Here is a 24,711-nt window from a genome sequence, read left to right as displayed (position 1 = left end):
CATGTTGGATAGTTATCCCATTTGTTGCCACCACGCGTAAATAGATTGGTATTTTTAAATGGGTGCTGCTTTTAAAAAAAAAAAAAAAAGTGAGACTCCCAGGCTTTTTTCTTTAAAGAAATCATGATACCTCTAAAGACCAGTGGGCTTCAGGCCCACCCAGAGGTGGCTTCCGGTCTCAGCTCTGTCCTACTCACTGTGGGGCTGAGAACTTCTCCTCTCTTCAGACTCAGCCTGGAGAAAACTCTCTTCTCTTCTGCCTCTTTGTCCATGAGGCCAGGCCTGGAGGGCCCTCTCAGACCTTGAGGGTGCTTTCAGGAGAAGAAGTTGCAAGCACTGGGCTAAAGAGAGGAGCTCTACTCTCCCTGCCAATCACTCAAAGGCATCATCTAAACCTCCCACCCGCTGCCATGGTCAGGGGACACCTTTATCACCTCACCAGGTGTCAGACTTGTGCAAGGCTGCTCTGGCTTGTGACACCTCTCTGCTCTAGCTGTCTAACAGTCCCTCCTAATAAGCTCTCGCTACTCAGATTGTAGGCCCAAAGCAGAGAGGCTAACATCCATCCTTCCTTCTGTCTGTCTGTCCATTCATCCATCATCCATCCATCTTCTACCAAATAATAACAGACAACCAGATATACTGACCCAGTTTGGATAGAAATGAGACTGGCGGACTATTGTGGTTGTATACTCCACACAGGCAAGGCTTTAGTGTGTGGGTGGGGACTGTAGCCAAGCTGGAGCTTAGGCTCAAGGGAATGAGCAGCTGGTCTAGAAAGTGACCAACTTGTTGCTTGCAGAATGCAGAGAGCAGCAGATTTTGATTGATTTGCTGCAGTGGTCTAAAGTCTGGTAATTTCTATTGTCTTCTTGTGACCACCAGTCTCAGTCAACTCATCCTAGGAGCTGTTGAATCACCTCACGTTGGGCACCATCATTCTGCTGAAAGCATCCTGCCTTGTTCTTGGTGGGTGAGCAGGAGGTGATCAGTTTTGCTCAAGAACCATTGAGCTACTATTATAGCTGCTGTGCCTTTCTGCACAAGTGTCCTGGCTTTGTGCTAGGGCAATAGGACTCTCAGCGCTTAAACTGCTGAACAATTACAAGGGTGGGGTAGAAGAAACCCAGACCAACTGCAAGAGGCAATAGGTCAAACTAACCCTGTCATAGTCTCATGTGGAGTACAACCTGACTCAAGGGTTAAGACAGCCAAGGGGACAGACACAATATGAAGACAGACAGACAGCCTTTTATCCTATTTTACTCACCCATCAGACCCCTGCAGGTCCAGGAAGAGACATAATGGCTTTAGGTCCCTGGGAAGCAACAGCTATCATAATCTATACACCAACAGTGCAGAGCTAGTGGGAAGCTGCCCAGCAATGTGCCTTCCGTAATTGGGTTTGTCTTGATAACAGGTACTCATTTCATGCAAATCTCCTGCCGTTGTAGTTTCCTCAGGGTCTCCTAACTACTCTGTTGAAACATGCCATGCTATGAAAGGGAGAGTAGGTTACTGCACCCAGGAGTTTATTCCGCCATTACACCCTCTGTCCCACCATGGTGGTCCCTGTCGCACAACTACTGATTGCCCATGTTGCACAGGTCACTATGCTAAGTATAGGATTCATGTCTTCATTCACGAACTCATCCAACAACAGACTTTCATAGAGTATCTTCTATGTCCAGGGCAATGGACCTGGGATTCTGGATACAGCCATCAGTGACAACAAAAGCCATCCCTGTCTTGATGAGATTGACTTTTGAAATCACTCAGGTATGGCTCCTGTCAGCCCAGGGGTCACTCTTTCATGAGGAATCTGTCCCCAACTATAGTGTGATATCTAGTATGACTAATGTTGCCCAGGGCTCCATAGATACATAGCCTCTCATCCTGAACATGGTGCGGGAAGGGCATAAGACCCCCTCTGGAAATGATATGAGCCCCATAATCTGCAGGGTGAGTGAGGGTCAGGGTTAAGAGCAGAGAAGTGTTTGACAGGGAGGAGAGGTGCAGATGAAGCAAGAGTCAGCTCCTTCCTGGAATTGAGCACAGTCCTCTGGAGCAAGGGCAGGCTGGTGGCACGGATTAATGGTGATGTGGCTGGAGAACTGGGAGGGCACGTACTATGTGGTTTATTATGAACAGCAGCGGAACACTCTGGGCAGATACCAAGCAGAAGCAAGCAAGCAAGAGACCCTATGATGCCTATTCGGCTTCACTTATAAGGATGTATTTGGAGGAGGACCTCACCCGCATGCTGAAACGATGTCTCCCTGGACCCCTGATGACCTTTAGACCTCTCTAGGTGGATGTGAGGCTCCAACACCAGGCTGTAGGCTGCAAAGGGGATGTTTCTGCCCAGAGCTGCAGCGTGTGTGTTCGTTCCTATAATCATTAAGACGAGTTCCTGAGCTGCTGGGTAGCTAACTCTAGTCAGTGTCAGGGTAATTAACCAAGCTGCCTGAACTTTATTCACAGCCTGACAAGGTGCACTCCTGGGACTTGTCACTGTGGTTAGTTGGGGGGCGGGGGACTTGACATAAGGCTGATTAGGGAGTGTTTTACACAGCAAGAAGCTCTCTGATCTTCAGCAGAGAAGGGCCCCCTCCCATCTCACGCCTGCAAGGGTGAGAATAAAGATCATCCAGTCCAACCCCCTCATTTTCACATGAGAGAGCTGCCGCTGTTCCAAGCTAGCCAGCTTCCTCCTGAGGCCCCTTGCGGAGATTTGGTCCTAGGCTGGAACTGCTACAGAATCCTGAGGACTCTTCTCAAAGCCTTTTCTCCACTGTCCAGAAAATGCTACTTCCCAGCCCAGGGCTTCTCAAGCTTCCTGTGCCCAGGAATTTCTGGAGATTAACAAATACAAACGCAGGATCTGGGCAGGGCTGAGGATCTCCAACTCCTAACAAATCGTCAGGACTGCCAGTGTGAGGGGCAGTATCTTGCAAGCATCAGTGGTCTCTAAGAACCTTTCCCATGGGTTCTGTGGTGTGTGGCCTGTGGGCTCCAATGGGCCCTGGACTAGCATTCCTGAGATCAGACCTTGTCACAGAGGCCATAGCTTCTAGCTCCTGGGCATACTTGGCTCCAGTCAATCTATAAAATGGGTATAAATGTTCATAGCTTTGAAGAGAAGCCAAAGCAAGAAATTGAGTCTTCACCTACCTGCTCTACTCATCATCAGAAAACCAACTTGATCATTAGTGTGCTGTGTGGTTTCTGTCACTGCAACAAAAGATCTGAGACTGATGGCTATGGTGGTTCACAACTATAATTCCACCACTCAGGAGGCAGAGGCAGGACGATCTTGAGTTGGAGCCCAACCTAAACTACATAGCAAGATCCTGCCTCAAACAAGCAAGCAGTAACAAAAACAATCCTTACTTAACTTATAAAGATTTATTTATTTCAAATGGTTTCAGAGACTCCATCCTGGTTGATTAGTCCCGTGCTCTGTAGGAGGTATATGATAAAGCAAAAGACAGCAAGAGGGCAGCACCAAAGTCTCTTTATCACCACAAGATTCAAGAAAACTTTCACCACCTCCCAGGAGCACCAACGGGGACTGAGCCTGTAATACATCAGCCTTGGGGAAATATTTCAATTCCAAACTATGGAAAGTACTTTATCCCTTAGAGTAAAAAATTAAAATAAAATGTAATACCTGCCACTCAGATCCCCAAGGCCATGTGACCTTCAAGCCCCAGTGCCCATCACAGTTGGAAACTTGGCTTTGTCCCTTGTTTCCATATTCTGCGATATAGAGTCTGATGGACACAGCATACATGCTTGATTTCATTTTCTGTCCTGGGCCCCAGAAACCTCTGCAACCATAGGAGAAGCTATGGCTTGGTGATCTTTCTGATCCTCCCAAGCACTGAGTGTCCACAGCTCCCTGGGTGCTTTGTAACCAAGTGCTTTAGAAAACACACCTATACCCCATTGTGAATCAGGCATTTACACCAAAGGTTTGCATTTGGGGTTACTCACTCTGAATGTCTAAGTAACAAGAGAATATACCTAAGAAAAGGGAAATCTTTTCTGAGTCCATGAAACTATTGCCATGTCAACAAGAATATGAGATGATACTATTTCTAAGGCCTAATCCCCAGTAAGACTTTGAGCATATGAAGGAAAGTCCAAAAGATAGGGTTTCTATCTGCATCATCTCTGTGGGTAAGTCACAAAGTCTTACTTCACAGATGAGGAAACTAAAGTTCTTTCTAGGCCTGATGTTCTATTATTCCAATCTAATCATTACTTTAAATTCTAAATCCTTCCTTAACTGACAGTGGTTTGGAGAGAGGACAAGATGTTGCTGCTTTCATCATCTCCCAGGAACATCTGCACTTGTGCTAAGCTCCAGTTGTCAGGGGATGCTTGTGTATGTTACACAGGAAATAGATAACACTGCCTCAATGGGGGACTGTTTTTCCGGTTGCACTTCAGAAGAAAGGTTTAGTTTTGTTTTGCTTTCCTTGTTTTGTTTTGTTTCACCAAAGAGATTTTAAACCTTCTCTCCAGAATCCCCTGCCCTCATATTTCTACTGCAGTCCTTCATCCACATTGCCACAGCACAAATAGCATGACACCTTACAGAGAGAACATGCTGACATGGTTTCAGCAGCTAAAGCCACCTAGCTAAAACTCTCAACACTTATAGCTTTAAAATCAAAAGAGGCCATTAAAGCCTAGTCCATGCTATGTGAGATGAAGGTACCGAGGAGCAAGGGACAAATGGTCAGGATGGTTCCTTCTCAGAGACACATTATGGTTTCTCACAGTTTCCAGTGGTCAAAATTGAAACTCTAAGGAAGGCTAGGGTCTCCCTTCCCGGGGAGATGTCCTTGCCCAAAGTGTTCTCTGCAATTTCATCAACTTTACATTTGCCCTCGGCCAACTTGAGAGCCCACCTCTGGATTACCTGTAAATAAGACACACATTTGGACCTTTCCAAGGTTCATTTTTGAAACCTTAACCCGTAGTATGATAGGACTAGGAGGTGTGGTTTCTGCGGGGTCATTAGGTCATTGACCGGCGCAGCTCCAATGAAACAGGACACAGGAGATGCTTTTGTGGACGACAGTTAACTGCTAGTTTATTCACGCGGGATCTGGTTTATATATTTGGCCGTGACCAATCACAGGCTGCCACAAGGAAGCAGGGCGGGAATGGGATGCAGGCTCCGGCTACCATATCCAGCTGTGGCCAATCAGGAGTTGCCACAGAGTATGGAGTGAGCACGAAGTGCGCACGGGTTGGCTAATTTAAAGAGGGACGTAGCGCATTGCGGAAGCTGGCGTGGTCCTTAGTCCCCGGTGGGGTATGGTATGTTGGGCGCCTGCGCCCAACAGGTCATGAAGGAGGAGCCTTTATGAGTAAAATTAGTAAAAATTAGTAAAATTAGTAAAAAATAAAAATAGTAAAGGGACCCCTGAGAGCTTTCTCCCCTTTATTTTTTCACCACATGAAGATACAAAAAGAAGCCAGCAGCCTGTGACCTGGAAAATAGTCCTCATGAGGTCCCAACCATATTTGTACTGTTATATCAAACATGCATTTCTTGTACAGGGCAGAACAGATTTCTGTTATAAGCCTCCCAGTCTAAGGTATATTTGTTGTAGTAGCCTGAGCAGGCTTTAATACCACCATGCCTCAGGACTAATCACTTTCTGAATCTATATCGGTCATTGAGTTGCTGGGGCCCCAGTAGAATTATCCCTGGCTGCAGGCAGGCAACATTCACAGTGGCTGTCCCGGGTCTTTTCCATTCAAGCAGGCATTAACTAGCAAAGGAATGTGTGATCTGCTTGTGGAAGAAGCCAACCCAGACGGGTCTGCTTCACACAAACTGACTTAACATTTGAACAAGTAGCTCCAAAAGCTGACATCTGCTGGGGCCAGACATCCATGTGCGAACATCAGCTTACAGCAGGGACCAGCACTCAGCAGCCTCACGAAGAGAGTGTGAAGAAGACCAGATGGGGGTGTGCTGTGGCTGTGGCTGCCACATTGTGACCAAGGGCTGCAGATTTTCATTTTTGTTTTCTTTTTCCAATTCGGGCCAGCAGGGAATGGGGGGAGGGGGCTCCAAGGCTGAGCCCCAGATTTGATATGCTGTGGCCCAAGGCCAAGTTCACTGATTCCTTGAAGCTCACGGCATCTCAATTTTCCTGTCAGTGACACAGAGGGAGGAAGAAGATTACACGGCCTCTGCCTCTGACCTGAGCATGTTCTGATTCTGCGTGGAGAAGGAGGGGCCAAGACAAGATAAGGGGTTGCACCGCAGAAGTTTCTCCTTCAGGATCTGGTCTGGGGCTTCAGACTTCCAATGCAAAGTGACTCCTTCTGCCCCGCTCTGTGGGCGTAAAAGCCAGGGCTTTGTCGTAGGTAACACAACTTGCCTTGTTTTCTGCACTTGAGTCCTCTTCAGTTTCTGCTCCCCAGAAAGATCAGTTTCTTGCCAATGTCATCACTTGAGCCAGCAGGGACCTATCAGCGGCTCCATCAGGCCCTGGCGGCCCCAGCCCCCCTTGGCTTTAAGTCTGAGCCCTGGGAACACTGGGGAAACTTAATTCTCGAACACCTTCAACTCAAAGAGCCACTGTTTTGCAGAACCGACGCTGGCCCCTGTATTTCAACAGCTTTCGGGTGGGTTTCCCACCCCAGACGTCGATAGGGCCCGAAGGCCTGTGAATGTGTTGACCCGACTTCAACCGCAGGCTCAGTTTCAAAGCGTTGGCTGCGATCTTAGCCCGCCCTCATTCCATCGGAGGCTCAGGCTTCTGCCAGCCAGAGCTGGGTCTCCGTTCCTGGGACAGCCTCTCGGCATGTGGGTTTCACCCAGTGGCTGCGATGAGCTGTTTCTGTGGCAGGATGCCCACCACTTAGAAGAAGCGGCCTTGGTTCTGGGAACCTCTTGCTCTATGCCTCTTCGTTCTCTGCCAGAGACTGAGCTGAAGGGGTACTGGATATACTATCAGGAGGAAGGGGGTACAGTTCCACCTGCCCTCCTCTCCCAGCTCACCTTAAACCAACTGTGCATCATCTGTGGATCCAGGTTCTCCCTGGGCTAAGAGTGGCAAGTCTGTCTTCCTCGGAGAGAAAACAAAAGGACTTTGTAAGAAGACTGCTCCACCTTAGGCTCCTAGGAAACCCATTCCATAAGGAGTGTTTGAACTTCTGCTATTTCCCTTCTGGTGGCTGAGAAATTAGCAGGCAAAGATTATGAATAGCCAGCCTGGTCTGGTCTTTGTCATTACAAAATGCACATACATCCCACAGAGCACCATTTTCAAAGGGCATAGTAAGCAGCAGAGACCCCAGGGGGCATCCATGGCAACAGATCTCCTCAGATCCTGGCAAAAAAATGTTTAGAAGACAAGGCTATGTCTACGAGTTCCTGGCTGTTCCCGCTCTGCCACCCTGCTTGATGGTTGTGCATCACAGTCACAGGGCTGGAACAGGTTTTGGAACCACTCAGGGTTAGTGCTATGCTAAGTCCACACCATGGCCTCAGGCCTTAGATCCCCACAGCCATGGTGGCACTCTGTTTCTCTCCTGTCACCCTCCTGGCTGCCCATGTGGCTGCCAGCTATGAGGACACTGATGTTGCATGAGATGGACAGCAGAGCTTTGACCACAGATTGTGGTACAGCAGCTTCCCCGCACTTAGAGGCACCATGGCTGGGTTGACAGATCACCATTCTTGGTCAGCAAGGATGCAAGAGCTCAGGCCCTGCCTCGGGATTGAGGTGAGGAAGACAAGGGGAGCTCAATGTTTCCTCTCAGGGCAACATCCTGGGTGACCAGTTTCCTGAGCATGGGTGGGGCCACTGCCCAGAGCATCCAGGAAGCAACCATGGATAAGGCACTGAACCACCCTCTTGCTGCTATGGGAGCAAAAAGAGGAGAACAGAATTCAGCTCAGGGTGGTTAATGACAAGCTTCTTGTTGACAGACAGGAGGGTGAAGATTAATTCCTAAGCAGGAATGGATGTTATTTAAGAAGGGAAGGGCATTCAAGAAAGAGATGAGGTGAAAGACAGCGACGATCACTCACCAGCGGCAAACAGTTGAATCTGGCTGCAGTGGAAAATGAAAGACACAGGCTGGAGGAGGGAGGGAGAGAGGGAGGTAATTATACAGGGGTGGACAAGATTGAGGAGGAAGCAGAGGCCAGATTGTGGCCACCTCGTGAGCTCGCACCAAGTCTGAAGGTGGCAGAGGGGCAGGGAGCACTGTAAGCAAAAAGGAATGTGGTCAGAGGCGAGTTTCAGAAAGATCGCTCTGTGGGAGGCAGGAGATGCTACTCCCTATCCAGGCTGTGGGTGCCAAGCCTGGTTCTGGGCACAGACAGTGTCCCCCTAATTGCACACCAGTCAGTCATTCTGGGATGTCTTGGCCTCGATCTGCTTATCCATCCATGGGAGCGTGGGTGACTCCCAGGAAGCAGGGCTGCTCTGTCTTCCAAGAAAGACACAATAATTAAAGTGCAGCCCTGAGATGTCAAGGACACAACAAGCTCTGTGTATCTGCGCAGGCTGATAAGATCCTCAGGAAGGGAAGCTGCACCTTCCAGAGCTGCCTGCTCAAGCTCACCCAGACAGCAGTGGGTCGCCGGAAGTTCCTGCTCCAAAGGGCAGTTGGTGGTGCTGGTGACAACTTCAGAGGAGAAACGAAGCCAGCCTGAGGAAGTAGGCAGAGGGCTCTAGCACAGCCTAGGGTCTCCGAAATTGCAGCTTAAGAGGAGTCCAACTCAACCAGTACTGGTCAAGGGCACCCACAGCTCTTGCAGCTGAGTTGCAGGGCAGGGGCACTGGAGAGGCAAAAGCATTCTTCAGAGCACTCTGCTGTGAAGAGACGACCACCAGTATATCTGCCCGGTAGTCAAATTGGACTTCTTTACATATATTTTGTAAGAAATTCTCTTCCTGGAATTTCCACAAGAGAAACACAAACACCAGGTCCCCACCCTCTTATGAATTTCTTACTGGAGCAGGAAGTCCAAGCATGGGCATGCAATGCTTAATGACAGAGTTACATTCTGAGAAGTGTCCTGTTAGACAATTTTGTCCTTGTCATATCCTAGTGCTTCGCTACGCAGACCGAGATGGGCTGGGTGAGTCACTGGATGTGGCCTCTTGATGCGAGCCAGAGTCGTGGTGAACAAGAGCTGTGGGAGGCTGCTGTGAGTGTAACGGGGGTACTGCTTCACAGAGAAGTTCTTTCTGTAAGTGGAAGAACTGCAAAATAACAATGGGAAGCTTAATACAGATAATGTGTAACTGGCAACAAGGTGGTTTCATGCCATTATGAGTATCATGCACAGTACATAATTGTATGCGCTATGTTTTCATAGATCAGTGGTGCAGTGGGTTTGTTGACACCAGCATCTCTACAAACACGTGAATGATGCGTTGCACAACATCAGGGGTTGATGACAGGGATTTTTCAGTAACATTAAAATCTCAAAGGAAGAGCACCAAGAGATAGAAGGAAGAAAGTGGGAGGACAGGGATGAAGAAGGCAAAATGAAAAGAATTAAAATGTGTTGTGTACGTGCTGTAGGAGGTCATGTGCACTAGGCTGCCTCTGAGATGGCCTTGGGGTCCCCAGCTCCTGCCATTCTTACCCGACATTGCACCCGAATTGGCCTATATGACCAGTTGCACCCACCAGAGGTGGTGACTTATCACTTCCAAGAGCAAGGTGTGACACCGCGACTGAGCTGTGCTCTCTGCAGCTGGGACCATTTTCTTAGAGGGAAGCAACCGCCCTGCCAGCAGCAGCACTGCAGAAAGCCTCCACCGCCAGGAATAGCCACTCTGCCAAAGGCTAGGAGGGTTGGTGTTAAGGTTCACGTCCAGATGTCCCCACAGAGTCTCACAGGATCAAAGGTGGAGCTCTGGGGAGGTGGCTAGACTATGGGGGCTTATAGATGACTTCCTGTTGGGAAGCAGGGTCGGAAAGGGTGGGTTGCCCGGGGTGTGACCTAGAAAGCTTTATCACCCCTCCTGGCTCCTCCCTTCTTCACTCACTGTCTCCTTTCTGTCTGCCTTGCCAGGAGCAGCTCTCCTCTGTCCTGCGGCTCTGCCATCCCATCCTGCCTTGGACCCAGCCAATCACAGGCTGTAACCAAGCATAAGCCAAAATAACTCTCTCTTGCTTTCATTTGCAGATGCTGGGTATTTTGTCTCACAACTTGAGGGCGATTGAGAGCATCAGCTGGAAAGTAAATCTAGCTGCTCATCCAGTGTCTAAGTGGCTGAAACCACTTTTCACCTGTGAAGGAGCCCAAGGCAGGACTGCCAGCAAGACCCTGCCCAGGCTCCTGATGCTCAACTGTTGTTTTTGGCCAGCAAATTTTGGGATAAACCCCTACAGTGCCAGGGTGGGGAATACACTATGGAAGACATTGTAATATCTAGGACATGGGTTTAGAGGATGAACCAAGGCCAGAGTCCACAACAACCTTGTGATCTTGGGCAATGACTTAATCCCTTTGCCAGTGAGATGGGGTGCAGTGCCTAACTGCAATGGATGATCTGGTCAGTAAATGGTGTGATGCAGTTGGTCCTGGGTCCAAGACATGCTGAGTACTCAATAAACAGGACTGAGCACCATCACCCTCATCTCAGCCTTTGCTACCAGGCACAATGAGCTTCTTATAGATTTGCAAACTCGCTGCCCACTCACCTCCCAGCTCTGGGTTTTGCTGTTCCATCCCACAAGGCTGCTTCTACTGGACAGCTTGCATCCCTCCCTCCTCCTGTCCCCCTCAGCCATCCAGCCTGGACAGCTGTCAGTTCCTGCAGGCACAGGTGACTGCTGCTTCTGGGCCCACATGATGCCTTGAAATGTCTTTGTATTTACTATGTTTTATTGTCATTCCTCTAGGGCATTTTGGTCTCAGGGGCAAGTACATAGTAGCATTTGGGAGAAGCACCTTGAACAAAGGTTTCCCTGACACCATCCAGAAAGGCCTTGCAGACACCCAGGAGCCATAATTAGCCAAAACTAAGTTCCAAGTATGGTTTTTCCCCCTCTGCTTCCTTTTGTCACTGTTGTGGTTCTAATTTATCCAGTTCCTGTTTGAACTCTATTTTCTTCTGCTTCTGTTTTATCTCTTTGCATGGTTTCATCTCCCCTTTCAACCTTGTCTTGTAAATATGAGGCAGAAAGTGTTCATATAATTTGAGGCTGCACAGTCATATGATAATTAGAGGCGTTCCTATAACTGTATTCCTTCAGTTCCGGGTAGATCCCATCCTAACCCTAGCCAATGCCTTCTCTCTGAAGTCTCCTGGGGTCACATAAAGTAGAGACTTTTATCCTGAAGTCCCTGTGCCTTCTCCTGTATGTTTGCCTACAGTGCAGGGAGCTTTTGTGGTGGCATCACATGGTGTCTTAACCACAAGACAACTCTAGTCCAAGACAGGAAGCTTAGGCACCCAGATCTTGGCCTCAAACACAATCAGTCGCTACTCCATGCAGGCCCAGATGCTCCACAGCAAGCAGAGTGCCGGGAATTACCCAACTTAGACTATAGCCAGCCACCATCTCTAACTCACTGGGGGCCTGTGCCACATCCCCTAGCTCCCGTTGGCCCTCAGTTTCTTCATCTGCAAAATAGGAATAACCTCTGTATGGGCTCATTTGCACAGAGTTTCTTGTGAGCAGAATTAAGCTATGCACTGTGCTAGGTTCAGTGTCTTCCTTGGGGAGACATTGCCCCACTCCCAGGCACCTCTCAGCCTGAGATAAGCAAAGCCTGTCCCCAGAGAGTGGGGCCTGTGGGAGGCCTGAGAGGAGAGACAGCGAGTGTCTTAGCTACTTCCCTTGTTTCTGGGAAAAATATAGGACTCCTGCAGCTACACGGAGGTGAGGTTTATTTTGGCTGACATTTCGGTCCTTAGGAGGAGGACTACGAGGCACAGGGGGATGGCAGAGAGGAGCTGCTTAGGGCATGGTAGACAGGGCAGAGGGGAAGCAAGGAGTGGGGAAAGGAGATAAATCATTTCAGCCAGATGCCACCTTCTAACAGCAAATCAGCTATCAGCCTCCATAATTACGTCAGGAAGGCTTCCAGAGGAGATAGCACCAGCCTTGGAGGGGACAGGATGTCTAGGACCTGGGGCTGAGAGATGGGTGTCAGTGTGCATCCACAGCAGGCCAGGGGATGAGCCAACTCCCAGTGCGATGTTCCCAGTCTTGTGTATAAAGTGCAGAGCTGGAGCAGGGTGGGCTAGGGAGCCCGGAATAAGCCAGGACACGTGCAGGTGAAGGCAGCGTCTATGAAGGTGCTTCACAAACTCCAAGAGACTCCTTGCACACACACACGTGGGGCCATCCATTATTCCAGTGTTTCTCTTTCCAGCTGCCGTAACCCATTCTTACAAAAATTCTGCAAAACCGCATCTTTAAAAAAAAAATGAATAAACGATCTTCCTTTCTACAGTCTTACAGAGTACAATCGAACATGTGAGTGCTCACGTGTTGTAGAATCAAATGATTGGTGATTTTCTTTTTAATTTCCCTTTCTTTTCCCAGTAGTGTTTTCTACTGATTCCATGTTTCAAGCACATGAATGTGGTGTCTTGGGGTTTTTTAGGAATAAATCGGGAGGCACTCACTTAATTCCATTATCCAAGAAACAAAATCACTTCTCCTTCCATACAATCCTGCAATCCAATCACCTGCGGCAGGAGATGAGGAAAGAAATTGCTCTGATTTTCTTTGGCTTTTTTCCTAACTAGTGGCATTTGAGAAAATCAAGTATGTTGTGCTTGATATTCAGGGCCCAGATCCCCAGTCAGACTTGGAAACTGAAAAGGGAGAATGTTGGTTGGTTATAGAAGAAAGTATTTCACTGCCTCCTCCTCCAGCTTCCGTGGATGTCTTTGTAGATGAAATAATATATTTTGTTTTGACACAACCTTACATATTTCCAGTAAGGCAAGACTCAGAGCATTGTAAACAGTCCCTGTTTATCCCAGCCATGGAAATTTTACATTTCTCGGTGGAGGTGTGGAAGCAAGCTGCTTTGCCCAGAATTCCAGCACCCTTGGCCAGAGTCCTGGCTCTGCACATAGCAGCCTTGGGCAGGGGCTCTCAGACTGAATGCAGGCAGCCAGAGGAGGTTAGAAAAAGCCCCGTCTTGGAAAAACACAGATTACATTTGAACCACAACTCTGCTGTGTACTAGCTGTGGCCCTTGTGTAATTTACTTACATTTGCTGAGCCTTCATTTTCTCATTCTGGTAAATGGATAAAAATACTAATTTCATTGGGTTATTGCAGAAACTGAAAAAAAATGAGATAGCACATGTAAGAGACCAAAACCACGCCCAGCATAGGGGGCTGCTACACAAGTTTGTGGACTTCACAAAGATAACCAGCCAAAGGGTTCATAGAGCAGATGCCCCACCTTGCTGGCCTGTCCTATGAGGCTCTTTCAAGTGCACCCCCACAAAGGAGAGATTTTGGATAATTCAGGCCCCCACGAAGTAAGCTTCTTTGCAATTCACACAATAGTGAAATCCTGAGAGATCCTGGGTAGAAGATGGGGATGTGCACCGCAATCCGTTGGGTTCCACTCCACTATCCCCCTGCCCAGAGTTATCTAGTCTTAGACACACCTCCCTACAAAGGCAGGGGCAGTAGCAGCTCAACTCAATCTAAATGTGCTGTAAAATGTGTTGAGTTCCAGTCTTCACTCAGAGATCTTCTCCTTGGCTGTGCTCTTTGGGGCCCTAAAGAACAAGTGAATCGGTGGCTCGATGGCTCAGCTAGTGCACTGGTTAGGTTAGCTTCAGTTTTTGCACTGCAGGAAAAATAATCTGAAACGTAACACAGCAAAAACATAGAGTCCATCATGCGAGCAGTGGATTCCACTAAGGAGCTCGTGGTTATTGTCCTTTGCCCCTTTTTCCTTACTACATACAGGAAGGGACACATTTCCCTCTTCATTGACCAGGGACCAGCCCCTGCTCACCTACATGGGCATGAGAAATGGAAGGGAGCAGAAAGACAGTACCGGGAAGCCTCCTTATGCACAACTGATCATCTATTTGTTGACGCACAAGGAGCTTTAGCAAGGTGCTGTCTTTGGAGTCTGGGGTTGGCTTGATCCTGTCTCAGTATGCTAGGTGAGTGCAGGCAAGCGCCTTCTCATCACCAGGATCCACAGAATATTGATGAGCACAGTGGCTTGAATCAGGGGACAGGGCCTGAGAGCCCCAGCATGTGGCTCTCCAGGGGCTTAAAGCATTTGGAAGTCCAGCTGGGAAAGACCCCAAAGAATACAGGGAAGTGTGAGGAAGCGAACTCTTTCCAAGAAGCCAGAGCCCCTTTCAAAGCTTTGGCCCTAGATTCCTCCAAAGCAAATTACGAGTTCAGAGAGCCCAGGGGGCACTTCCGTTCCCTTCCTATTTCACAGGAGCTGCAAAACCCACAGTGCCATGCTGCTTTTAATAGCGCCTGGAGTGGGTGGGTGGAGGGGCCTGGTCTGTGACCACAGAGAGAACCGTTGTCTCCAGGGGTGTCCGACTGGCCTCCATCCTGAGGATTACCGTAACTTTTTAATTAAGGCAAACTTTGCAGGGAGTGTGGCCTTTTGATGTGGCAGCTGCAGCTGGAAAACAGGCCTGTGTCTGAGACTTTACTGCCTCCGATGTTCAGGAGGCCGCCACCCGCACGTCGGAGCCCACACCCCATAAACAGCCCGGATCGTGTATCTTGGGGGCACAGTGGGCGTGAGGGGCTGGGACCACCATGTTGTGAGATGACTGCGCCTGCTGAGAGTCTCCTGGTGCCTGGACCACCCCAGGCTCCCCCAAGGGATGGGGCTAGCAGCTTGAGATGGCCAAGGTGTGGGTAAGATGCTCTTGGTGCCTGTGACAAAGTTTTAGTACTGGGCTTGAGGTTCTGCGGTGTCCGGGCAAAGCTAGCGGTAGACATGGGACAGAAAGAAGGTTTCCACAGCAACCTAACACTTCAAGGGTCATTTCTGTGTCCCGCTTACAGGTGTCTGTCTCGGAATGAGGGGAACCTGCCCCATTCATTCGCATCTGAGAGTCCTACACAGACCAGGCCAGTTCATTGCTCGTAACAGACTGAAAGCTGTACCTTTACAGAAAATTCTAACCTGAATTTTGAGTATGTTGTTGAGTATATTCCATACCTATTCTGTGAAGCCTCTGCTGTGTTCCAGGCACTTTCACTAGGCACAAGAGACCCAGTAATCCACAGTAGCTGCTGCCCTGAGCCCTTAGGTCCCGAGAGAGCTGGTGTTTTGACAGCCACTGCAGTCATTCTATCAGACAGCTTAGTCAGGGAAGGACGAGAAAAGATGGGTTTTCAAACTTTCTCATGGAGGAGCTGCAACAGGAGGTCTGAAGGCAGAGCTCAGAGCAGTTAGATGCCAGTGTGGTATTTCTTTGACATTTCAAAGCACTAATTGAGAAACTCATACAAATGTGTAATTCAAGACTCTATAGTATCCATGTTTGTTTTACCATAAGGTAATAATGACCATAATTGGGGGGGTGTACACACATGCAAATGAAGCTTCCACCTCCTATCCTGTGCTTGTATTTCCCGTGGCCTGCAAACCTACATGCTTGATGATCCACAGCAGAGGCCACATCTGGAGCCCACGCAGACCCTTCTAAGTCTCCACCAGGCCCTAGCCTCCGGCTTCTCTTTGCTTTCCTTCTTTAATGAGTTACAGCATAAATAAAGTAAACAACAAAATTGGGGAAGAATATCTGCGGGTTATGTTGCCTAGATCTCCCCACAGCTCTACAAGGCAGAAGTCCTGAGACCCGGCACTGCACACAGGTGTTATTGTGGAAGATGGCTGAGTGGCTGTTAGATGCCTGCAGCTGTGCGGCTCGTAATTCCTGGTAAGATGAATGCAAGCTGAATCGAATCGGCATAGGAGTTTTACCTGTTGCACTGGTGCAACCCCAGTGTGGGTTATACACATGTCCTGAAAGGCTACAGAAACAGTCACTTGCCTTCCTGGGGTCTGTTGAGGGCAATTTGGGAATAGCATAGAGAAGGCACCTTCATAAACTGGACTCTTTTATTAGGTCAGTCACTTCCTTCCAGGGATCATTCACATATTTGGCACTGGTTAGAAACTGCATGGAAATAATGAGGCATATACAGAGACTTGCCCTGCGGAGTCTGTGACCCTGCTTTAGTGAAAATACAGTAGACATTTTGCCTCTCTTGTTTATCAGGAACTTCCACGTGTCATAGGTCATTGAGCACCATGGTAACCCTGCAAGATATGTATTTTTCTTTCCATTTTCCAGTTCAGGAAGCTGAAGCAGAGCACCTCTGGCTCAAAGTCCAGAGCTAGAGGAAGAAGCCAGGGCTCCCACACACTTTTCTGCAGGGGAATGCCGCCAGCCTGAAGGACAGCAGTGGCTTCCACAACACTAGTCAGTGTGCAGGAGGGCCAGCGGATTACAGAGACTGTGAGCCATACGGGGGCAGGTCGCAGGAGCACAGTCAGGGGTCGCAGGATGGTTGTGTGCATCTCCTGCCGGGTTCAAGGCTTGGTTCCACTACTGGGTACCTGGGCGACCCTGGACAAGTTGCAAAATCTCCCAGCCCTGGACTTTTTCTCCATGAAGAAGAAGTAATAATAAGGCTCTTTAAATGTGTTTAAAATGCTTATCCTATTTCCTGACATATGGCCTTCATTCAATGAATAGCAGTGTTGAAGGAAGAAGAGGAGTAAAGAGATGGTAATGGAGGAGAAAATGATGAAGAGGATGCCAAAGGAAGAAGAAAAGATGGGGAAGGATGCAATGGAGAAGATGAAAAGGAGAAGAGAGGGGAGGAGGAAGAGGAGCAGGGGAATAAAGGGGGGACAGGAAGAGGGAGAGGAGAAGGAAGAGGGATAAATAAAAGAGGAAGGGGAGGTAGAGAAGGAACAGGGAGAGGAGGAGGAGGGAGAGGGGACCAGTGTCTCCCCCCAGACAGTCCTTGGAAGGAAGAGTCGTGTCATAGAGAGGAGAGCCGGGAAAACACCTTTCCCACAGCTCCCTGCAGACCTGAAGGGGGTTCAGGGATTCTGGCCAAGCCCAAGGACTCACTTCATCCCTGAAGCTCCACCTGGAGTTGAACTTGGAGCTTCTAGAATGATCTCAGATAGCTTTCTGCTGTCTCCGAGACTGTGCTCTGTGTAAAAACACAATGAAGCCCATTAGGATCTGGGGAGAAGTCACAACTCAGGAGAAACAATTGTCTTGTGGCCGGTGCACCCTCAGCGGGCCTTTTGTTAACAGAACAAAGAAAAGGAACAGCTGCAGGAACCCTCATGCCACAGCAGCCTCTCTGCATGAGGAGAGTGGTGGGGAGCCTGGGTCCCACACTGATGGGCACGCTTGGGCAGCAGGGGACAACACCTACCCCAGGTGCTGCTCAGGGACTCCAAGCCGCCTTGGCGGCAGCTGCAGTTCCTCCCTAGATTCTACGGCCTGAGCTCCTCCTTGAGGATGGGTAAGTCCACAGCAGGATGCCCCCGCCCCAGTGCTCTTCCTCCAGCATCTTTTCTCTCTGCCTCATGGCTCCTCCTCTCATTTTTCCTCTTCTCCATCCCTCTTGCCCTTCTCTTAGACTAAGCTCGCCTCATGCTCCAACTAGGCCTGCATGCGATGGCCTAGCACCTCAGTGCCATAGGTGTCCCCAAATGCCTGTCAGTTTAATTCATGAAAGAGAAAACTCCGTGTTCACTGTGAAATGGGAAACAGAAGACTGTCTTTTCAGATTCCGATAGATGCTGTTTAAGAAGGAGCCCAGAGTATTTTACAGCTTGGGATATCCTTGTTTCACTTCCCCATGGATTTGGGGAAAAATCACAGCCCTGTTTGGCTTGTCCAGAGTGACATACATAGGAGCAGAAGGCAGTCCGCCTGGTGTCATTAACACACACAGTGGCTAAGGACAGCTGCTGTTCCTGTCCACCTACCACCCGGCCCCTGCCTGGAGTGCAGTTTCCCTGTTGGTCTCTCCCCTGCCTCTGACATACAGGTCTGGAGGTGGCCTGACCTCTCCTTGCTCCAAATCCCAAGCCAGGCAATTGAGCCCTAACATCCCCTGGCTGGCCATGCAGCAGATCTCAGTGAGACACCCACTGCATACCGGGGTGCCCCTCTGAGGTCTGGCAAATGGATTCATTCCTCCTTTCTCTCTGCTACTCCACCTCCTTCCAAGAAGTTCCCTTCTATGCTTGAATTAATTGCAGGGACTTCTGTTACTTAGAGCCCAAGAACTGTGAACCAGCTTCTCTCTGCCTTGATTCCATTGCAATTGGCACTGGGTAGCTCTTTGCTATGGGCATCTCCCTGGTGACCAGTGTGGCAGATACCCAGTAAAGGCTGTGTCAGCCTGACACCTGGAGGCAGCCTAAGCTCCTACTTCAGGGCTCTCAGCCTCGGTACCACGGGCAGTTTGGACTGAACCATTCTGCAATATGGGGGCTGTCCTGGGCTTTGTGAGTGGTTTATCGGCACCCTTGGGCTCTGCTCATGAGATGCGGATTACATCCTCTGGGTTATAGCAGATGTCTCCAAGCTCAACGGATTCTCTCTTGACAGATAAAACCACTGCCATAAACTGACTTAGTGCCTGAACCAGTGGTCTGAAAGGGATTTATTGGGTAAATCTGAACCATTTGGTAGTAAGGGATTGAAACTGCAGTTAGAGGGCCTCAGTATCATCCTTCCTGGGCTCATCTTCCACTCCACCTTTAGCTCAGTGCTTCCTGCCCTCCCCCTACTCCCAGTGCCAACCCTGAGCAAGAGTGGGAATACATGGGGAGAAATCCAAAGGGCAGCACAGAGATGGCACTGAACCATCTGTGATCGCACCCCAGCGAGTTTTACTTGTGGAAGTTAAACCTTGCTTCTTGGCCAGCTAGGTGAACTTGACACTAACCAAGAAAAGTGAATCAACACCCAGACCAGTGGAGTCAGGCTTCAGTATCGACATTTCACTTATCATATTGGGTGGCATTCTGCAGATGGCTGGGAGATTGTTCTCAATGAGACAGACCTGTCTTTCTTCCGTCGAGGTCTGTTTCTGCTATAATGACCTGCATGGCGGAGTGGGAGGAGAAACAAGGTGAAATTAAAAACCTCAGAGATAGGGAGCTCAGAGCTGCCCTTTCAGACCAAGTAAAACTCCAAGCCTTTCTCACACTCCAAATGGGAGCCTCTTTGAGCTTTGATAAGATGCCAATCGGTGCTTTGTTCCCTCCTGCCCAGGCTGGGCTGCTTGCCTTGTGCTGAGACCACGGAGGCACAGGTCCACCAAGGACACCTAGCTGGTCCAATGCCAAATAGGTGACTCCTAAAATAATGACCTTTGCCTCCTCAATTTGACCAACTCTTGGGTAACAGCACACACTAAAAAGGGAGACACCCTTCAGTGTGGCCCAGGAATGAGGAGATTGAGGTGTCCCCCTCAGCCACTAGCAATAAAGTTTAAAAGTGCCTTTCCACTTCTTGGGTGGCTGTTGTTAGCATACATCAGTGTGCGAGATTTATTTCTGCTCCTCATTGTCGGTTTGAACGTGTCCTCCTGAGAACATGCACTTTAGCAGATTGGTATAATTTCATAAAGTGCAGGGAGGTCTGGGGAGCCCTTGATGGCTACATAGTCCAGGGTAGGCGCCTGGACCAAATACCCTTACAGAGATGTACCTTTCTTGGCTTTGTTTTGGTAGCCCAAGGCCATTGGCTTCACATCAAGATGTGGCAGGCAGGCCATGAACTTTAAAATGAAACACACCTGGTTTGGGATCTTAGCTCCCTCTCTTATTAGCTCTGTGGCAGTGAGTGAGTTTTATTTTCTTTGCTTCTGAAATAGCGAGATTCCATTCAGCCTCTAGTTAGTTCGAAGCACTGCATTTCATACTGCATGTGACCTACGAACACCAAGGAAGTCCTTGATTCATTTTGGTTTCCTCTCTCTTCTTCTTTCTCCCTTGGTCCTTATAAATCTTAGGTCTGCTAAACAGGGCAGAAAAGCTGGGAGTCATCAGGTTATTTTGACACCTGGTCAAGTCCTGGGCCAGGATTGATTATTATCTACCATTCACAGCGAGGAAAAGTGCTAGATGTGGCATTTTATGACTTGGATTCTGAGAACTGGAATCTGCTTTGCAGATGAATTTACAAGCTGTGAAACTTGGAGTAGTTGGGTCAACCTCTCTGAGCTCCATGTATAAATTGGGATGATGGTGGCTGCATAAAAACCACCCTTGCCAAGAACTCCATCTCAAAGCCAGGCTTGGTACCATAGGTATAAATATACACAGTAGTGCACCATCATGAGATGGTATAAAATACCTTTCTTCAAGGTGCTTTCCAAGCAGTGAAACAGGAAGCAGACCTTTCATGTTCACCATATCTGGGGGTCTCAGTGACTTGGACTCCACTGAGAAAATGAGAGAGGCATTTCCAAGCTGAAGCAGGAAGTGCCAGGGAATGACACAGAGCACATGGCTGTCTCCAAACCAAAAAGTGACTGCAATCTACTAGCTCCTTTCATGGAACCTGGGTGAGAAATGCAATAAAATGTCTCGTCCTGTGTATTTTGCATAACACATAACTTGCCTCACTGAAGGTCCAATTTACATCCATTTCTCACTTAGTCTTCAATTTATTGAATGCTGGAGCACAGCAGCCAAAATGCTGGGAGAAATGGCAAATCTAGCAAAAAAAAAAATAGTGAAATGATTGATAAACATGGTTTAGGGGGGCTTCACTACCCAAGACAGCCCACAGCTATTCTAATGAGAACTCCGCGCCTTGGAAAGTCTCCCCCAGACACCTATATCCAACATGCACACCACTATGCTTTTATTGAGCCAATCTGCCAGCTCCAACACATGCAAATACAGATCTTACAGGCGAATGTGCAGCCACTACAGCACTGAGAGTGTTGGAAATGGCAGATCTGTTTGATGAGCAAATAATGCACAATCAATAAAGACTTGTCAAAATGAAAGGGACAGAGAGCAGCTGCTTGCTGAATCTACTCTGGGGTGGAGAGTGTGCAGACTGAACAGTGAAGCGGCACAGCGCAGGGTGGACATGCCTGAACAGTGTGTTGCAGAAGGATAATATGAATACTCTTGACCAACATGGGCTCACCCAGCCTGTGGGTGGGTCAGGCTGAACATAAAGAAGATTTAGCCTGGAAGCCTCTGGATCTCTTTACCAAGGAAAGTAAGAATCGTCAGGAATTGAGGAGAGCCCAAGACCAGGTTTTTTAAAAATTAAAATACCAAAAAAAGAAAAAAGAATGCCAATGAACAATAGCTAAGTATCAGGAACAACCCAAAGATCCGTGGGTGGATGGATGGTTGAGATGTGGTACATTCATGCGGTGGAATATTATTCAGCCTTAAAAGGAAGGAAATCTCGATTCATAGAGAAGCCTTAAAGAATTTCAAGAAATAAGACAGATATAAGGGGGTAGATATGGTATGATTCTAGGTATACAATGTTCCTAGAGTGGCCAAGGTCATAGAGAGGGGAAATAGGGCTATGATTACCTGGACCTGGAGGAGGGGTGATGGTGAGTTACCGGTTGCTGAGTACAGAGTCTCATTCTGGGGAGATAAACATGATCTAGAAATGGATGTCGGTAATGGTTGTACAACAGTGTGAATATACTTAATGCCACCATAGTGTCTGCTCAAAAGTGATAAAAATTTTATGTTGTAAACATTTTGCTACAGCAGACGAAGTTAACGTTTCAGAGTATTTCTCGCACTCCAAAGTGAATTTCCATTGTCAGCTGTCAACCTCTGCTATCAGGTGGGGAATAACTCGGATACAAAGCATGCAAAAGCGTCAGGTCTCATTTATCATTGCACCTCCCAGTGGCAGTTTCTCATATGTGGTCTATGAACCCCATGAGTTCCCCAAGACCCTTCCAACATGCCCAGGAAGTCCAGGCTGTTTCACATCGTTACCAAGATGGGATATGCTGATTGCTTTGCTGGCATTGTGTGTGCTAGTGATGAATCTCAAAGGTGGCTTGTAATGTCACTGGCGCCTCAGCAGGAATCAAGGTGGTGGCCTCCAGCTCCACACACTGTCATTGTATTCTGAGGCACTCATAGTTTAAAATATGTACTTAAGAATGTCCTTGATGAAACAGAACAAATTTTTATTTTAATTAAATCTCACTCCTTGAGTACACATCCTCTTAATACATTGTATAGCAAAATGCAAAATTTGTATGAAGAGCTTCTGCTCCATCCTGCAGGACAATGGTTGCCTGAAGAAAAAGCACTTGTGAATCCAGAGTCAAACTGAAGTAACCGATGTCTTTGTGAAGTGTCCATGTCCCTCAATAGCAGCGCTGTTAGACAAGTCAAGATCGTTCACAAAATCAGTAGAGCTGCCAAAGCTAAAATGTAAACATTCCAAAGAAATTTAGGGTTTTGGATAACTCTTACCCACAGCTACTAGATCGAGTGCTTCCCAACACTTGGTAGGTCTTCTGATAAGATCAATGGTGAAATAAATGAGTGTAGTTGTTTGATGTTGTGTATATAATTAAATTGGAAGGTCCATGTGGCTAGCAAACCAGGATTTTCCATAACCAGTGCATCATAATCCGAAACTGTGCCTGGGTTGCTGATCTATTAAAAGGCCAGACAGATTCTTAGGATTTACTGCAAGCAGGTACCACAAGTTTACTGATGCAGCTTCGGGTTCTATGTCATGTTAAATTTAAGAGACTACCAGCTGTCAAACTTTGGAGCAGCATCAAAGAAGACCCACCATCATCAGAAAAGTTAATGTTGTTCTCATTCCCAACTCAAAGGTGAGTGAGCAAGCTTTTCTCCCTGACTCTGAAGACAGTTCACAACACGTGAATGCAGACACAGATATGAGAATTCAGTCATCTTCTACTGAGCCAAATATCTGCAAAACTGTTGCTGTTATCTTTCTTGCTGGTTTTGTTTTGTTTTGTTTCTTCTTGACAAACAGTTCTTTTGAATAAAAAATTATGCTAACATGTAGTGGGTTGTTTATTGTTTGCTAAATGCATTATTAAAAATCTTATTTTCAGCGTTAACTTTTCATATGAATAGATACAATTCTGATCAGCAAAAGCTCTTTGAGTTCCTTGGAAATATTTAGGAGTGAATTGAGGCCTGAGATCAGAGAGTTTGAGGTCCTCTGCTCTAACACAGTCCTTTAACGCAGTATTTCTGTCAATAAGTACATATAGGAGTGAACTATGAGTGAATCAATAAAGGTGTTGGTAACAAAAATATGGCTTCGAGTGGTGGAAAAGAAACAGATAAGTGATGGAAGGAAGCTTCCAGAAGATCAGCCAAGGTGGGAGCATAAGTGGCTCTTGAGTGTGACATTACACAGATGGATAAAATTTTCAAACTATGTTTGGACTGATTTAATCTGGTCAAGTAGGATCAGTTTGTTTGTCTGCCATGACTATTATTTCATAAATCTCAAGCTCTTTCTAGTAGGGGAAAAAGGAAGGGCAATCTCGGAGGATAGGGCAATCTCTACTTGGAAAGTCCAGCTGCTGATCCTGGTTCCTCCCATGTAGCTCCTGCACCGCGCATTCCTTGCCCTGCACCCCCCTGTCACCATCCCTCTAGGGCAGGGCCTCGTCACCTATCTTGGTGAGCATTTTAGGCCTTCTCAACCATGTGGACTTGGCTGCAGCTTCACACCTCTGAAGTCGAGGCACAGCTGTAGTTCTGATGTGACAGAAACAGAAAGCATAGTCAAGTGCCAATACAAGGTGACATATGAAAATAATTGGCGGCTGCGTTTGGCCCCAGGGCCAAATCCCCACCTAAAGAGGCTGGATAGGAGGAGGCAAGGGGACCAGGAGAGAGCTGCCCTCCCCACACCTGATCACGATGGATTCTGAATTTCCAAAATTGCAAGTACCACCAATTCCCTACAAATAAACTGGGAAAATCTTCCCAAGATGCTGGCTGGTCTGCAAGGGATCCTGTGTGTTTCCTTTTAGGCAACCAAAGAATATTGGGTATGCCGAAGCAGCCAAACCTGCCCTAGAAGGATAGTATTTACTCACAGTGAGCTTAATCCACTGGTGTCTCAGAACAGTGGCCAGACAGGAGAAAAGGAGAAAGGCAGCTTTGATGGCCTGTCCCCAGAACCGCGGAAAGTATGGCAGCTGTCACATGAACACAGCTCTCTGCTGCGTGACATGACATCACAGATCTAGATGAGGACACTTCCTACGTCACTCCCACATGGGAAACAGAGTCTCGGAGGAGTGTTTTAAACCTTTATTGCCAAAACTCCCCAAATCTGTGCCTCTCTTTCAGAACAAAGGGGTACATTCTTAGAAAGTTACTTTCCACTGCCATCAGCTCCGTTCTAGTGCACCAAGCTTTGACAGCAGCCTCTGCCAGCCCCGGACGCATCCTCCCCCCAGCTGCCAATCTGCCCGTCAGATCAGGCCGCACGCATATGGTGGCAAAGACAGGGGAGAGGAGCCGCAGAGTGGCGACCATATGGCCTAGAAGGCTCTCCAGGAATTTCACGGGGCATTTCACGCAAGCCAAGACCCAGGCATTCAGGAACCCGGATCCAGGAGAAAAAGAGAAAATGCAGAAAGCACTATTTAGCTCTGAAATACTAACCACAAATGTGT

Source organism: Cavia porcellus, unplaced genomic scaffold (genome assembly GCF_034190915.1).
Source record: "Cavia porcellus strain 051 isolate PalLab524CR breed Dunkin Hartley unplaced genomic scaffold, mCavPor4.1 scaffold_28, whole genome shotgun sequence".
NCBI classification, from domain to species: domain Eukaryota; kingdom Metazoa; phylum Chordata; class Mammalia; order Rodentia; family Caviidae; genus Cavia; species Cavia porcellus.
This window is presented reverse-complemented; position numbering follows the sequence as displayed.